Source organism: Sus scrofa, chromosome 1 (genome assembly GCF_054392235.1).
Source record: "Sus scrofa isolate SSC_HxYL_T2T_F1_AM1 chromosome 1, Sscrofa_HxYL_maternal_Yorkshire_Landrace_v2.0, whole genome shotgun sequence".
Taxonomy (NCBI): Eukaryota; Metazoa; Chordata; class Mammalia; order Artiodactyla; family Suidae; genus Sus; species Sus scrofa.
This window is the reverse complement of record NC_139383.1, coordinates 194,383,281-194,397,822: the sequence shown is the minus strand read 5'-3', so window position 1 is coordinate 194,397,822 and position 14,542 is coordinate 194,383,281. Positions and strand designations below refer to the sequence as shown.

Here is a 14,542-nt window from a genome sequence, read left to right as displayed (position 1 = left end):
TCTCTATAGGTAGTTGTGTAGATGTTGCTACCTTCTGGTAAGAGGAGGTCTTGAGACAGTGTTAGAAATAAAAAATCTTTATCTAGTTGAAATAATTAATTCTCACTGACCTGCTTGCTGCTTTTGAAAGCTTTTCAGAAATCTTGGGCAAAATTCTTAATTTTAAAAGATGCCATAGTTCAAATGTACGCTCTCTGAATTTCTGCTCTAATTCACAAGGTTCCTTGAAGTTTTCTCTAGGCTCACCTTGAGAGGAGCCTCTTACTAAGCACCATGAAGTATGTGCTTGTGTGTATATGTAGAGGGACGGCGGAGATGAGAGGAGAGAGAGGACTTGCTTTTCTCAGCAACAGATTCTATTCTGCATTACTTCAGTTTCAAGAGAGAGGACACTGAATGGAGAGAACAAAACATGTAAAGAAATTACTTAAAATTAAGTATAGATTTGTCAGGCTTGAACTGCTAGATTATTTGAAGTACAACTTCAAAAAAATACCAAGGACTTGATTTTTTTCTTCTCTTTCCTACCTCTAGGTATTTCTTTATACAAGAACTTCTGGGGGTTTATATTCCAAGATTGCCTCCAGATGGTATGAAGTGTTCTCAGCCATTTCTTAGTGGCATTTCTTTTCTTACCTGGGGAGAGGTACCACAGAGATCAATGCCGGAGGGCATTACTGAAAACATTGACCCAGAAGGCACACTCCAGGCCACTGGAAGCATCTGCTTCACAAATGTCAGGCTGGGGGACATCACCAGATGTTAGTGTTGAAATACCATTTAGAAGACAAACATTGACTTCAGGGGCCAAAGGTCACCTAAACAAAGAGCCAGACGGCAATAAGGCTCAAACTGAGGGTACAAAATAGATTCATGTGGCCATGACTCTTTCTCTGTTCTAGCTCACAGCTCATCACACTTACCAGGACTGTAGAAACTTTCTGCATTACTTTCTGAGGCTTGGATCCTGAGTCCTGTCTGGTATAATATTGGCAGGAAGACAGGACATGATAGGGTGGGCTCAAATTTAACATGCAGGTAATATGAAAATGATTTCTTTTTCCTGTGAGGTGGGGGTGGTGGTGGTGGTGGTCCATGATACATCATTTAAAAACTACTAAATGAGAGGATTTTTAGGGTGTCTCACCAGTGTCATAGGATTAAGCAAGGCATTTCTTTTCTTTATGTTGAGGAGGATACTCAGATGGCCTTTCTGAGAGTGAAAGGATGAGACTCCCTTTGCTCTTGTCCATATTCTTAGTTCTGTCTAGTTTGGAGGTCAGGGGATTATGAACAGGTAGACAGAGTTTGTTTCTCAGTGCTCCTTCTCTTTATTCTGCCCCAGTCAAACATTCTTTTATGCTTATGCATTTGAGACATGCTCACAAATGATAACACCATGGAATAGTTTTCTTGTTAGATTCAGATTGAGAGTGGGAGTTGGGTCCAAATGGAGACTAGGGTACAAAGAGAAGAATGAAGAAAGGACTGGCTTCCTGCTTCTTCAACAAAATGCGTTGACCTTATGAGAAATCAGTAAAATCCTGGCTTGACTATGAAATACCTTGACCATCATGGTGAGAGTTTGGAGAATTTTACTCATAATATCCCCTAATACTTTATTATACCAGGAATAGTAAAGAGCAATCAAACTATCACAGTTCACGTATTCTTGTTCTGTATCCGGGCAACATCTTCTCCTAAAACAATCTTTGATGTAGAGCAGATTTGTAGAGAATTATAAAAAAAAAATTACTCACCCGTTAAATATTTTTCACAGACCTGAAAAGAGTATGAGGTGATAAAATCAATAAAATTGGCATTCTTCTTTTTTACTCATCTGGCACACATTGTTTCTTGGCCCAGGTGAGAAGACTTGTAAGAGTGATGACAGTATATTTGAAATGTTTTTTGTTTCAACAGAATGTCTTTTTGAAGAATCTTGGACTTTCGATCTTTTTTCCCCTTTTATACTTGAGAGAAAGCTGAAGGATTTAACAGTTGTTTAACTTTCTAGGCACATAGCAGTAAGCCAGTGAAAGAGCTGAAAGAGCTGAGACCAAGAATCCTCAAGTTTTTACTGACCGACTTCATCAGAAGAAAGAAGCTAGAGCTGGGCTGCTCTGTCATGGGCCTATAAAGATGAGCTTGATTGTGTATCAGTGACTCCATTCAGCTTCAGGATGGCTGGTGGGTCCTGGAGAAAGAGCAACAACTGTTTACCATGGAGGCTCATCAGGCATGCAAGGCCTGTACAGTCACTACTTCAAAATGTAGAATTGCCTCTTTAAATGAATGAGTAGTTCTTCTAAAGGGCCAATTCTCTGCTTTCAGCCAGAGAATTTACCTGGACAGCATCCATTCACTCGTTTATGGTAAAAAATACTCTGATTTTTTCGTGGGACGCTTCCCCTCCTCCACTATCAGACCGTATTACTTGGGTAGAGCTAGTCTCCACTCCATGTTCCAGAGTTGGCCACCCCAGGAAATTACATTCTTCTAGCCACAGTGACTGGCTCAGGATGAGCACGTGACTCAATTTTTGTGCAGGAGACTCAGTTCTTGGAAATAGTTGGAAAGGAGAAACTTTTTCTGTAGAGGGTTGTTGAGAGGATAAAAAAATGGCTTGGAGCTCCTGGCTTCCGTCTTGCCACTATATTGGGAGATCCTGCCAGAGAGTGGAGCCAGCATAAAGGAAGGCTGAGTCAAGGCACACAGAGGCAGCTTCATGAAAAATTGTTTGAGCACCTGGATCTAGCCATGGCTGAGGCCAGAATATCCTTAGACTTTTGTTTTAATGAGCCAGTAACTCACCATCTATATCTAAGGTAGTTTGCATTTTCATTTACTTGCAGAAAATAGAGCCTTGAATAACACATGTCCAAGCAGGGGATAGAAATGAAATGTCCTCCTACTCTTTCCCATAGTTTCAGACATGTTGGTCTATTTTATTTTTAAGGAAATCCTTAATCACCCTTAATAAAGCCAAACCCAGATTGCCTAAAATTATCATTGGGGGAAGGTCTTCACATTGAGAGGGAACATTGAGCCCCCCAATTCACCTTCCCCTTGGAGACTTCCTGTTCATCTGACTGCTGTGATCCAATAAAAAGCCCTTCTCTTTCCTTAGTAAACATATGTCCATGTTCTGCGTATTGGCAATAAGGGGAGAAGTTCCCTGTTGGAGGAACCAGCTGGACGTCATAGTTTCAGTGCCTGTTCCCCTGATGTTTGCCTTTCATTGATATTATTAAAAGCGTCAGCATGTTTCCTCACAGGCTTATGTTGAGCAGATGAGGAAAATGGCCACCCCCGCCTCTTGCTTCCCCTGATCTGCCTCATCCTCACCCAGGATGTATATATACAATTGCACAACCTTTCCCTTTCCTCTGACCGTGACGAAGCCAGGGAGGAGAGAAGGAGCAGTTGCTGCAATGACACTCCATGCTACCTCGCTTCCTTTTCTCCTCTGCTCCTGTTAGGAAAATCTCTCTCTCCAACTTCTTATTTGAGATTTATGTTTTCAATTTGACCCTGAAAATATCTTAGTTATTGCAGTGTATAGAATTGACATTTTTTTCCAACAATGGTTTGGAAACATATTCCACCACCGCTTCATTTTTGGAGTCCCCAAGCACAGGATTGCTCTGTAAAATAGACTGATTACAACAGATTGTTCATGAGATGCTGTTCTCTGTGTGGAAGGTGGATGTAAGATTCTATGTGCTATTGTCCACTTTGAAACAACTGGCCGTGTCATCAGTACAGACTCTTCTGTCAGTTCTAATACCGGTGTTCTAACACGCCAGTGAAGCTTTTCACACAGAAGTTTCCTGGTTCTGCAGATTATTTTTGAATTGGAATTTCTGCGGTGGGCCTTATTATGTGCACTTTGAAAAGGCTCTGAAGGTAGTTCTGAGGAACAGCTGGTTGAAAACCACCAGACCACAACCTCAGGTCTTGGGGGATTCAGAATCAAAACTATCCAAAGCTGATTTTGAGTTCATTAAGTAAAATATAGATTCTTGCTGGAGTTCCTGTTGTGGCTCAGCAATAATGAACCCAGCTAGTATCCATGAGGATGTGTGTTTGATCCCTGGCCTCGCTCAGTGGGTTAAGAATCAGGCATTGCACGAGCTGTAGTGTGGGTCGCAGACGCAGCTTGGATCCTGCATTGCTGTGGGGCTATGGCATAAGCCAGCAGCTGCAGCTCCAATTTGACCCTTGGTCTGGGAACTTCTATATGCTGCAAGTGCGGCCCTAAAAAGCAAAAAAAAAAAAAAGATTCTTGCTTTCACTACCTACTTGTTTTGTTACATTGCTGCATAACAAAGTACCTCAGTGATTTATAATTTCACATGAGTCTACAGATTTTCTGGCAGTTCTGCTGTACAAGGTAGCTATAGGGATACTGCAATAGTTTGAGGGTCCAAAAGGGCTTTATGCCCGTGGGTGGCCATTCCTACTGGCCTCTAGCTGGGAGTTCAGTGGGGGCTGTGCCATGTGGCGGCTGGTTCTAAGAAGATAAGTATAAATGTGTAAGAACTATTTAAACTCATCACATGGCCAAGCCTAGAATCATTGTGAGATGGAATGACACAGAAGCATAAATTCTGGAAGTTTGGTCATTAAAGACAGCAGATTTTAGTCTGCCACTCCCCTTTTCCTGTCTTCATGGTAAAAATCCTAATTGAATTTGGTAGAATGCCTTGCACATAGTAATTGTCAAAGGTGCTGAATGAATTAACATACTTTTCCAGCTGTATCTTCCCTTTCTTCTATTCATAGTTCCATGATCCTATTAAAATATGTGTGTGGGTGCATGTGTGGTGTGTGTGTATATTTACTTATATGTATATATTTTTATTGATGTATAGTTGATTTATACTATTAGTTTCATGTATATAACAGTGATTCAAAATTTTTTTATAGATTATACTTCATTTATAGTTATTATAAAATACTGGCTGTATATTCCCTGTGCTATAAAATATATACTTGTAACTTATTTATTTTATATATAGTATTTTGTACTTCCTAATCCCATACCCTTATGTTGACCCTCCCCTTCTCTTTTTCCACTGGTAACCCCTAGTTTGTTCTCTACGTTTATGCATCTCTTTCTTTTTTGTTACATTCACTAGTTTTATTTTTTAGATTCCACATGTAAGTCATAACATACAGTATTTGTCTTTCTCTGACATAAGCATAATACTCTCCAGGTCCATCTATGTTGTTGCAAATGGCAAAATTTCATTCTTTTTGATGGCTAAGTAGTATTTCATTGTATATTTATACCACATCTTCTTTATCCATTCATTTGTTGGTGGACATTTAGCTTGATTCTATATCTTGGCTATTGCAAATAGTGCTGCTGTGAACATTGGGATGTGTGTATCTTTATGAATTAGTGTTTTTGTGTTCTTTGAATATTTACCCAGGAGTAGAATTGCTGAATTATATGATAGTCCTATTTTTAATTTTTGACAAACCTATAGTTTTCCACGTTGCCATTTTGTACCAACTTTCATTCTCCCCAACAAGGTAGAGTTCCCCTTTCTCCACATTCACACCAACATTTGTTATTTGTGTTGTTTTTGATGATTGCCACTCTGTCACAGGTGTGATGTGATATCTCATAATGATTTTGATTTGATTTGCATTTGTCTAATGATTAGCATTGTTAGGCATCTTTTAATGTGCTTGTTGGCTATCTGTATGTCTTTTTTGGAAAAATGTCCATTCAGATCTTCCCATTTTTAAAAATCAGGTTTTTTTTTTTTTTTTTAAATATTGAGTTATATGGGCTATTCCTGAATTTTGAATAATATTCAAAAATATCATTTGCAAATATTTTCTCCTGTTCAGGAGGTTGTTTTTTGTCAGTGGCTTCCTTTGCTGTGCAAAACTTTAAAGTTTAATTAAGTTCCATTTGTTTATTTTTGCTTTTATTTCCTCTGCTTTAGGAGACAGATCCAAAAAATATAGCTATGATTTATATCAAAGAGTGTTCTGCCTATGTTTCCTTCTAAAAGTTTTTATTGTTCCTGGTGTTGCATTTAATCCATTTTGAGTCAATTTTTATATATGGTGTGAGAAAATGTCCCAACTTAATTTTTTTGCATGTTAACTGTCCAATTTTTCCAGCATCATTTATTGAAGAGACTGTCTTTCCTCTTTTATGTATTCTTGCCTCCTTTGTAATAGATTAATTGACCATAAGAACATGGTTTATTTCTAGGTTCTCTCCTCTTTTCCATGGAGTGTGTCTGTTTTTGTGCCAATACCATACCATTTTGATTACTATAGCTTTGTAGTATAGTCTGAAGTCAGAGGGCATCATTCTTCCTCTGTCCTTCTTTCTCAAGATTGTTTTGGCTATTCAGTGTTTTTTGTTTCCTTACAGATTTTAAAATTATTTGTTCTAGTTCTGTGAAAAATACCCTTGGTATTTTGATAGGGATTGCATCAAATCCATAGATTGCCTTGGGTAGCATTGTCATTTTTAACAATATTAATTCTTCCAATCTATTAACACAATATATCTTTTCATCTGTTTGTGTTGTCTTCAGTTCTTTTCATCAGTGTCTTATAGTTTTCCAAGTACAGATTTTTACCTCTGTAGGTAGGTTTATGCCTACATGTTTTATTAAAACTCTTTTTGATGTGATGGTAAATGGGATTATTTCCTTAATTTCTCTGTAGAAAAGCAGAAGATTTTGTATATTAATTTTGTATCCTGCAACTTTACTGAATTCATTAATGAGCTCTAGAAGTTTCTGGTGGCATCTTTAGGATTTTCTATGTATAGTATCATGTCTGCAAACAGTAACAGTTTTACTTCTTCCTTTCTAATTTTGTTTCTTTTTTTTTCTTTTTATTGTCTAATTGCTATATGTAGAACTTCCAATGCCATGTTGAATAAAAATGGCAGAAGTGGGCACCCTTGTCTGTTCCTGACCTTAGAGGAAATGCTTTCAACTTTTCACTGGTGAGTATGATGTTAGCTGTGGGTTTGTCATATATAGCCTTTATTATGTTGAGGTATGTCTCTTCTGTATGCACTTTCTAGAGAGTTTTTATCATAAAAGGATGCTGAACTTTATTAAAAGTTTTTTCTGTGTCTATTAAGATGATACGGTTTTTATTTTTTAATTTGTTAAATGATGCATTACATTAGTTTGCAGATATTAAGCCATATTTGCATCCATGGAATAAATCCCTTTTGATCATGGCATATGATTCTTTTAATGTGTCATTAGATTTGATTTGCTAATATTTTGCTTGGGATTTTTGCCCCTGTGTTCATTGGTGATATTGGCCTATAATTTTTCTTTTTTGTGATTTCTTTTTGTCTGCTTTTGGTATGAGGGTAATAGTGGACACATAGAATGAGTTCAGAAGTGTTTCTTCTGCAATTTTGTGGTGCTACCCCAGGGTATGGGTCTTGATTGCACGGTGACACTTCCCCTCCTACCTGTCTCATTGTGGTTCCTTCTTTATATATTTAGCTGTAGTAGATCTTTTCTGGTGGGTCCCAGTCTTTATTATTGATAATTGCTCTGTAAATAGTTGTAATTTTGGTGTGTCTATGAGAGGAGGTGAGTTCAGGGTCTTTATAAATCCTTCCATCTTGGGGACTCAATGAGTGTGTGTGTGTTTAAAACCACTGTTAAGGAGTTCCCGTTGTGGCTCAGCAGGTTAAGAACCTGACATAGTGTCCATGAGGAGGTGAGTTTGATCTCTGGCCTCACTCAGTGGGTTAAGGACCTGGCATTGCTGCAAGCTATAGTTTAGGACACAAATGTAGATCATATTTGGCATTGCTGTGGCTGTGGCATAGGCCAGAGGCTACAGCTTTGATTTGACTCCTAGCTTGGGTACTTCCATATGCTGCAGGTGTGACCAGACAAACAAAACTCCACCATTAACTGCTTGCTTCAGGGTTTGTTCAAATGCAGTCTTCTCTATAATGTCATCTTTAGTCTTTTACCATTCCTAAGCTGGAAGTCACCCTCCCTTTCTTAAGTACTCCCAAAATATTTCATTTATACCTTTCTCTGCAGCATTAATCATTATTATTTTTGTATTTATAATTAGTAATTCTCCTTATTTACTTCTGTTTTTGATTACAAAATTCTTATTCAAGCTGCCTTTCTCTCTTCTTAATACAATGCCCTGTGTCTAGTGGGACCTTAATTAACATTGGGCAAATGGATGAATGATGGGTGGGTGGGTGCGTGAGTTTGCACACTGTTACTTGTGTCCCCGGCTCCTTCAGAGTTCCTTTCTGCTGCCCTCTCTGAAGTTCCCAGGCCACTCGAAGGAAATGGGTGCTATTTATTCTTAGCTATAGATTTTGCCTAAATTGTTTTTAGGTTTTCTACCCTACTGAGCTAAGACAGACAAAATAGAGCCGTCAAGGATTGTCTTTACTGTTCTCTCCAAAAATCTGAAGACGGAACAGGCTGATTGCAGTCCCTCTCCATGTTCTATTTTTCATTCTGCCCCCTCAGAGCTTTCTCCCAGAAGCAATAGGCATCTTTAATCTCCATTTGAGTGAGCCTCAGCCAGAACAGAAGAAAGAAAACTCATCTTGATAAAGAAATCATCACTTTATTGTTTATAACAAAGGCTCCAATCTTGGAGAGCTATTTCTTGACTTTTTTGGGCCTTTGTGTATATTTGTGTGTGTGTGTGTGTGTGTGTGTGTGTGTGTATTTGCATGTGTTTGGACATGAGAATGATACAGTGTAGTTCTAGAGTTCTTTACTATATTATTTATGGTTTTCAAGGAACATTACTATACATCTTTTATATACATTATACGCATGTATAAGCCATAGGAACTCCTTTGGATAGTTGCTTGAGCTGCCCAATGCCCAATCTCATTCTTGGTACCAAACAACCTTCAGGGTAAAAGCTGTCATCTGTTTCATTATACAGTGGACATGTGGGAATATTGTGATGCCTGAAGCTTTTTAGCTGAAGGAGACTTTGAGCCAAATCCATTCCTGGGGCATTCATGTGTAGATCCTATATATGTGGCCCATACTGAGTAACCTGTTTACAATTTCTTTGTGAAAAGCATATGGCAGCCAGTTGTCTTTGCCTTTTTCAGTTGGAAAAGCACATGGTAATTAACTCTCTGGATTTACTGATGTAGGTTAACTGAAATAGTAATGTACATATGTGGCATTTTCCCATACATGGCTGCTATGGTGTAGTTCTGCTCATGGCCAATGCTGTTTTTTCTTTTTTAACTTTTCTCTGTTTAGATAAAGTTTTATCACTTGTATATTATTTATTCAGGAAAACAAGTCTAAAGAGGCTGTTTTGTAAAATGACTTTGATGTACAATTTATTAAAATTAAGGGAACTTTGTTTTAGGGCAATAAAAGAGTAATTCTAATTCAAGAAAAACCTGATAACTGAGAAACTCATATACTTGCTGAAGAGATAATGAAGGGCCGATTAGTTGTGAATGTCGTTATCTCAAGAAACATTACTAGTTGCTAGTTACAGGGCTTCACTAGTAAGTTAGCTATTCCAGAACCAATATCTAGGTAGTTGGTGAAAAGTTGGCAGTCTTGAAGATTGTATGTAATCTAGTGGTTTAGTCTTTCTAATGGCTGGTATCCAGGTAGTACTAATTATCATTCTGTTACTCATCAAATGCTTCTTTATCTGAGGCTTCTTTATCGGAATGATTAATCACGCACAGAATATCAAAAGTATCCTTAAAGATGCTAATTTTTTTTTTTTTTTTGGTCTTTTTGCCTTTTCTAGGGCCACTCCTGTGGCACATGGAGATTCCCAGGCCAGGGGTCGAATCGGAACCATAGCCACCGGCCTACGCCAGAGCCACAGCAACACGGGATCCCAGCCGTGTCTGCAACCTACTCCACAGCTCACGGCAATGCCGGATCCTTAACCCACTGAGCAAGGTCAGGGATCGAACCCACAACCTCATGGTTCCTAGTCGGATTTGTTAACCACTGAGCCACGAAGAGAACTCCAGGATGCTAATTTTTTAAAATAGAAGCTTGTGAAATAATGTAAGATCTAAAGCAATAGTCAAGACATAGGAATTGGCTCCAAACCTACTATTTTATTGCCCCCTTTTTGGAAAAAAAGAACAAATCGAATGGCAAAGAGTGAATTTGGAAGATCATGAAACTTGGATTCTTACAGGTTTGTCTACTAATAGCCAATCTAGGAGAAATTCATTTTCTGGGCTTTTATTATTCCACTTATAAATAACATTTAATCAGTAAAAAAGAATAAACAACTGGGGTGATATATAAGCACCAAACTCTGTCTGAAAGAGTTCCCTTCATGGCTCAATGGAAACAAATCTGATTAGTAACCATGAGAATGCAGGTTCCATCCCAGGCCTCACTCAGTGGGTTAAGGATTGGCATTGCCATGCGCTATAGTATAGGCAGCAGATGTGGCTAGGATCCCAAGTTGCCGTTGCTGTGACATAGGCCAGCAGCTATGGCTCCGATTTAATCCCTGCCATGGGTTCAGCGCTAAAACAAAACAAAACAAAACAAACAAACAAACAAAAACCTTTGTCTGAAAGATAATCAACTTGGTTTCTTTATCCTGAATAGAACAAATGTCAGAATGGTATTTTGGGCTACCTCAGAATACAAAAAGGGTCTTCAGTGGGAAAGCAATGAACTAATCTCTGAAAATGTTTGTTAGTACATCAGTGTTAAACAGGCATGGTTATTGCTGTCTAAATATTGTTTACCTAAAATGAATAACATGGATGCAAACAAGCAGTGGAACAAAAACAGCATCAAGCAAATTGAAGCAAGTTTTATATTTTGTTTAAGAATGGAAGTGAATCTGATTTATAGACATGTAATGAAATGTGAAAATAGAAATTTGAGAAAACCATCCCCTCATTAGTTGGATAAGGAAAGCTGGACTTCTCTACACTTGCTCTGAAAAAAAATTTTTTTTTCAAGGTCTTCTTACTGTACAACTTTCATTTTATTTTGTGGGAAGGTGTGTGTGTGCGCGCGCACGTGTGTGTGTATATGCACGCCCCCCTCATAGTTATATGACTTACACATATAGAAATTATATATAAATATGTATTTGAACTAGACTATTGAACTAGACCATGTTACACAGAGTCCCTGCCTTTACTTTTGTTTATATGTAAATATGTATGTTCTGCTAAAACTATAGATATTTCCTTAGTGAAAAATCTCCTTCATTTTTTACTTACCTGGTACTTTTTCTTCACTCTGACAGTTGCCACTTGGGTTAGAACAGAGCCTGACCCAATACAGAGGAGGGGAATACCAGATTTTATCTCATTCCAATTTTTCAGAGGCTGCAAAATGGTTAGTAAAAGACAGTATGGTGTCAGAATTCATTACTTCATCTAGAGTGAACCGGCTCTTTGATAATAATCCATGTGGCTGTACCTGGAAACAATGTGATCATTCTGCAGAACACTGGGAAATGATCCAGTGGTCTGGCAGATTTCCAGAACAATCCTTCAAGGACAGAGTTCGGTTCTCCTTATCACTCTGGTTGTAGGGAACACCCAGATTCCAGGGTGCAAAGAAGGTGATGGATGAATAGATATTCGCTACCTGAGAAAAGAAGAGTAGGAAAGTACTTTCTGGACAATCCTTACCCCTCAAAAGGAAGACAGTACCTGCTGATGGAGATTGTTCTAACCTACGCTTTATTATAAGTCTCTTTTTACTATTGTATGCTTGCATTATTTCTAAGGGACAAAAAATGAAATTTATACCTCAGCTAGTAGTTTGACATGTCATTTGATTATTTTGGGGACCAGAATTGCCTTTTTCCTTAATAATAGAAAGCCTGGGCCTTCTTGACTCATCTCCTTTCATTTGCCCCTTGTTCACTAGGCTCCAGCCACTTGGGCATTCTTTCTGTTGTTTGGACAAACCAACCTTATTTCCACCTCATATCCTTGGTATTCACTATTTTCTCTTCCTGGAACACTCTACAGAAGGCAGCTGTTTCTTGGCATTCTTTCCTTTTTTCACACACCACCTTCACATATCACCCACTCTAAATTAGCCTTCTCCCCATCTTCTACTAGTCATTTTCTATCATGTCATACTATTTTTAATCATTTTCTATAATTAACTTGCTTACCTCTTTGATTACTCATTTATTGGCTGTCTGTACTGATAAGGGGTGCCTACCGTGCATGTCTCTATCCACAGTGCCTGGAATAGTGAATGACACACAGTGGTGGTCAGTGAATATCAATGACTGTACTGGATTTTTGTTGATTTTTTCCAGTTTTATTGGGTTACAATTGACATCAAACTTTATATACAGCTAAACTGAATTTTAAATTCATTTACAGCTCCTATAGTTCAACTCTTTCTGAACAAACTTACTTCCTTATAACTAGAGGCTAGCTTTTAGGCATTCCAGATTAAAATGTCAGTTGTGAAACAAAACAATGTTTTGGCTATTTTTCAGTAGTGTTAAGAATGGTTGTTGAAAGGGTAGGAAAGAGGTATAAGAAAGAAAAATGCATTTAAGTATGAGGTACTACGGATTTTCTCATTTCTACCTTCCTGGCTGGATTAGGACAGATGTTTCTTGGAATTGAAATTGCTTTATATATTCCCAAGCTATTTGGTCTTTTCTTTTATCATGAGTGGGCCTTTGTGTTGGGAAGGAACTGTAGGACTTCCTGCTTACTCTAGCATAGACATCTGTTAGTCAAACAGACATTTCTCCATAGACTTCAAATGACTACTTTCTTCTTGTATGAACGGAAATATGCTGACTATAAGAGGGCCAAGGACAAAAAAAATTTTTTCCATCGGATGTCCTTATAAGGAAAACGTGAGACATGTGCTTATAATGTGCAAACAGCTATTACTCTGAAAAAGAATTATTAACATGTATTAACTTTGATAAAAATAAAAACTAAATCATTTCCATTGATATAAACCATTTGTTTTTCAACTGGGATATTCATGAACTTCAATTATAAAATTAATGACAGATGCACAAGAAGTAATATATCTGGCTTCCACATGCATGATCTGGAGTTAGCTTTTAAGTACCCATTTTAAAACCATTTTTTAAGGACTGAAGTAATTTAGAAATGTTAAACTTATTCTTTTAACTTGTGCTGTTTTATAATAATGTAGATAACTCATTTAATCTGAACTATTTGATCTTTGCTTTTTCACTTGTTCATCTTATATGTGTTCCAAGGTATTTAATTTTCCTAGTGACACCAGGGCTGGGATCATGAAGTACTCTTTTGTGAAAAATCAAGCAGGGCTTCTCTTCCTCCAAGATCATGTTTTCATAAGCAATGAAATTTCCTGAAGATGTGCATAGTGAAACAAGAACAATACTCATAATTAGTTCTTTAGACTTTTTTTTATTAGAAAAACTTTAAATTACTTAAAAATGATGTGAAATAGTTTTCAAATATCTTTCACATAACTCTCACTCAAGTTAAATAGGACTTTTTTGGAAAGAATCTTAAAATTGAGTGAGAGTCCAACTGAGGGAAGATAAGCAAAGGCAGCAGGACATGCCTTCTTTCAGATGGCACACACTAGAGGACAGCACTAAGGCATAGTCCAGAGAGAATTGTGTGATATTCACACACACACAGTGCAATAAGGAAGATTTGTGCCTCTGTCTATGACCCTTTGGGTGATACATGAATTAAGAGAAAATTATTTAGAAATTTAGAATATCTAGGATAGGGATTTATCACCCGAAAATTTCCAGGAAAACCTGAAAATCCATGGATAAGTCAGCATAGTCTGTGACCCCCTAAAGTTATGTGCAAAATTTGGTGTGCATGCATATGCATGTTCATTTTTCATTGTTGGCAAGGGTAGTAATTAGTAGCTTTTGTTAGGTTCTCGAAAGGGCATGTGACTCAAAAAATATGAAGAATCATGGCAGCAGAGCTAGGCTGGCATTTCCCAAACTCTGTTTCACGGGACTTGATGGACTATATGATGTCCTCATGTGTTCACATAACCTTGGGAAACATTGTTTAATATATTCATAAAACATTGACTTATTGAAGGCTCTATGATATCCTGCAGGAAATAAATATATTTGCTTTATTTAAACTAGCATTTTATTTGGCATGGAAGCCCTGTTTTTGTAAAATATATATAAATATCCCATAGGTACTAGAGTTCCAGGCAATGAAGTTTAAGAAATATTGAGTCAGCATGTGTTGCCCAGATTCCTTGCCCCTCCATGTTAAGAGCACTTCTTCAGGGCTTGTTGTTAAAAAATTCTTTCTTGTGTATTCTAAGATGGGTCTTGACTGATTAGAAAAGTCATACAATTTGAGGGTTGAAAGTCCACCTAATTATAGGTCTATGTGTAAATACAGGTCATCTAATTAATCCTCCATTGGATACTTAAATTTTCTCCGTGAATATCACATACAATGGTGTTTCCATGATTTTGTTAACCCTTCCCTAATAGAGAATGTACTAACTCTAAGGTCATCACACCATTTCAAGGCCACTCC

At 37.6% G+C, this 14,542-nt stretch overlaps 1 protein-coding gene across 1 annotated transcript in view; it reads left to right on the top strand.

Moving 5' to 3' along the window:
* The window catches only part of BMP4 (bone morphogenetic protein 4), a 376,187-nt gene that overhangs the window by 206,838 nt on the left and 154,807 nt on the right, over positions 1-14,542 (top strand). Inside the window, exon 5 of the mRNA XM_084993425.1 lies at positions 6,902-6,991. The gene's annotated coding sequence lies outside the window, so the exon portion shown is untranslated. The remainder of the gene's footprint in view (positions 1-6,901; positions 6,992-14,542) is intronic.